Below are 3,521 nucleotides of genomic sequence, written 5' to 3'. Positions count from 1 at the left end.
CTCACTGGCTGAGCGAGGCGCAGGAGCAACGCCGAGGGTTGCGGTCCCGTTGCCGGTCCCCTTAGGGTTGCGATCCGTTGCCGGACACGGGAAAAAAGACAAAAAAAAAAAAAGTAAAAACCATACTTAGTTTGTAGGCCATACAAAAAAAACCTGTTGGCCAGTTAGCTCAGTTGGTTAGGCAGTAATGCTAATAAAAACAGGCAGCAGGCCAAATCTGGCAGTTTGTTGACTCCTGCTCTAGATTAACCAATGTATGGGCTTTGGAAGCTTTGTGGGCACAGGAAGATTTGAAATAGAGGTTGGTGGTGCAGAAGAAAGAGGAAAATCCTAAGTATAATAGAAAAAAATATATTTAATGTTGTTATTCACTATGAACACCGGAAACCTTTTATTACATGCTGTTGGTATCAAAGATGTAGAAGTCACAGTCCCTGCTCTCGAGGATCTTATTCTTCTCCACAGTAGCTTAGAAATGAAAAGTTTTCCTTCAAAGAACAATATACCCTTCTCAGACTTGCACAAGGCACAGGTGCACGCTCGTCCATGAGGCAGGTAGTTTCTGTGCTGCCTCCACCTACAACCTAGGCCAAACATGCATTATTATCTTGACTGCCCATGCTTCCTCTTCTTCCCAGGAACTGTATACCAACCAGTTCTTTCCTTCTCCTCCAAATTACTCTGTTTTGTATTATCATTTTTGGGGTAATATTCAGGATGATGTATTTAAGGTCAACTGGTCCCATCTTTAAACAAATCACCATTTAAACTAGTCTTTAGAGATATACCATCTCTCTTTTAGTAGGTAACATGTTAGTGACTCCTATAATTTTTCATTTCAACCAAGTAGAAAGTTGTCCCTAGAAGGCAGGATAAGCAGGTCTATCTTAAGGCAAAAAAGACATGTCAGAAAAATATTTTTTCAGAGCAAAGGTTAAGTATTTTATCCCAAAGAACACAAAATAAATTTTTAAAATGGACAAAATATAGTGCTTAGGCATATACCTCAGTTGGTTCTAAAGATTGTGGATTTGAAATAACACAGCAGAAACCCAGTATGTCCATATATCAGAGCAAGTAAAACATAGAAAGGAAATGAACATAGCTGAAGATTATGGAAAAAACAAAGGGTTGTTTCTTTATTATTATTTAATAAATAGCTGTTAATAAGTATTAATATAACGATATATTAGTGTTAATAAAAATAAATAAAAATTAACAAGAATAAAATGTTACTAATATTGTCTTGACTGGGATACGAGAATGACATGTATCTCCTACACATTTTCCTTGCAAGAATTAGCACTATATACTGTAAAGACAACAGAACACAGCAAAAATCAAAGAGTAGAAAGCAGTGCTCTCGGTGTTTAAGATCATCTCATCAGAACAGGCCTGATTTGTCTCAGCAAAATCTCAAATCAAATTAGAGGAGATGATGGAGATCCAACAGAGTGATTTAAAATAAGACAGTAAAATATTTGGCTGAGCCAAAGGATACTGAGAGCTTATAAGCTTTTTTTTTTTTTTTTAAATAAACTTGACTTGGTGTTGTCAGCACCACGCTCACCCAGTGAGCTCACCGTCCATCCCTATATGGGATCCGAACCCGTAGCCTTGGTGTTATCAGCACCATACTCTTCCGAGTGAGCCACGGGCCAGCCCAGAACTTATAATCTTGAAGGTCTCAAAAAGAAATACAAAATGAGGTTGTCAGTACTTGGGTATTTGGCAAAAAGAAAAACAAGCAAAGCTGTCAGCTTGACTTAAAAAAAAAAAAAGGAGGGCAATGTAATATTTCCTTGCTATTCTCGGATTTTCCAATTGCAGTTTCAGCTCATCATGAGCAACTCTGGAAGAAAGTGAGAGCCAGTAACAGTTTTGCTAGGCCATAGATTTGAATCCTACAGTAAGGTTGCTATGTGGAATAATTACGTAAGGAATGTGCCTAGTAGACCTCCTGGAATCCACACCTCAACAGTGATTTGCTATTTTCTACTCCTCTGCCCTGGCACAGTAAGAATTTATAGGAAATTCTTAAAAACTTTCAGTAATACTTTACAATATATCATATAATGCTATCTGGGATTCATGAACAACTCAGCTTATATTCCTCTCACCCCAAGAGTTTACTATATAAACCTAAAATACACAGATTTTCTTGTTTTATTGTAATCCATAACTGTTTGTTTAAGGATATTACATACTCTTGTGCCTTCTGTTATCCACACATTATTCTTTTTTATGCTTATTATATGATTATTGCTCAAAAGCAGAAATGCATTGGCTCAGGAAAGAAAACTATATAGCTCTGTGTAGAGAATTCTCATGCCAAGAAGAATGCTTACTTTCTGACTTTTCTTCCATGTATCAGGGTTGGAAAACCTTCAGGAAATTCATTTGAATATATAAATCATTAAAATAAAGTAGCAACACAATTATTATTAAAAGGTAAAATATCAATAAAATTGTTCCATGAAAGCTGTATGGGGAAATTCAATTCTACAAATACGTTATCTTTAACTTCTAGGTGAGAGTTTTACTTAGCAACTTCAAAAGCACATTTTTGTTTTTAGAATTAGTTAAGAACTAACTACTCAACATTTAGTGGCCACTTACTATGTAAAATCAGACAAGCAAGTATTTTATTGACTAACTCCACTGGTAGTCAATGGAGTTTTTAATAACAAAAAGCATAAGATATGGTAAAAAGCATTATTTGACTTTATTAACCTCACTTCCAATATTGAATACAAATGTAAAATTAAGTGGTGACCCTTAATTATAGGTCTATTTCAAAGCATGGTCTCTTAGATTTAAGAATTAGGACACATGTATGTCTAAGAGGGAGGTGAATCAAACGACCAAATCCAAAAAAATCCACTGACTTATTTATGTATGATAAAGTTTGAGCTACTACTCTTGTGATATTCCTTTAAATAGCATTTTCTTCTGACTTTTCATTAAACCCAGCAGTAACTGAATTTTTAACCAGGCCCTTAATTTATTCACAAGTCTTCCAATTATGAGTTGAAAAGAAATGTAGGCAGATATATATAACAAGTACTTGTGAAATTCACCACATATAGCTGAACTTCACATATAAACTTCAAAAATCAAAAGGACTATGATATTCTCAAAATCAAAAGATTAGATAAGGCCTATCTTCCAGTCTTTTCTGCATTTTAAGAAATGACTTGATCTAATGATGTTAATGTAGATACATTCTATATTTTAACATCAAGATATGACATTGAAGGGAAGAGCCAATAAAAATTTACATTTTAAAACCAAAAGGAATGTAACTTGGACACCTTAAATTATAAAATTCTGTTCTAAGCAGGAATTGTTACTGTGTAACAAATACTGCTCATATCAAAAATGCTGGTGACAATGAATTCAATATGCCCTCCCACAAAAATCTGTCCACATACATATATTTATCTATCTATTATACGGTAATAAGATTTTTAATGTTTAAGGTGCTTGAAGTTTGTACTGCAGGACTAATTCAACAAGTA

The sequence above is a fragment of the Galeopterus variegatus genome, unplaced genomic scaffold (assembly GCF_000696425.1).
Source record: "Galeopterus variegatus unplaced genomic scaffold, G_variegatus-3.0.2 Scaffold5889, whole genome shotgun sequence".
NCBI lineage: Eukaryota > Metazoa > Chordata > Mammalia > Dermoptera > Cynocephalidae > Galeopterus > Galeopterus variegatus.
This window is presented reverse-complemented; position numbering follows the sequence as displayed.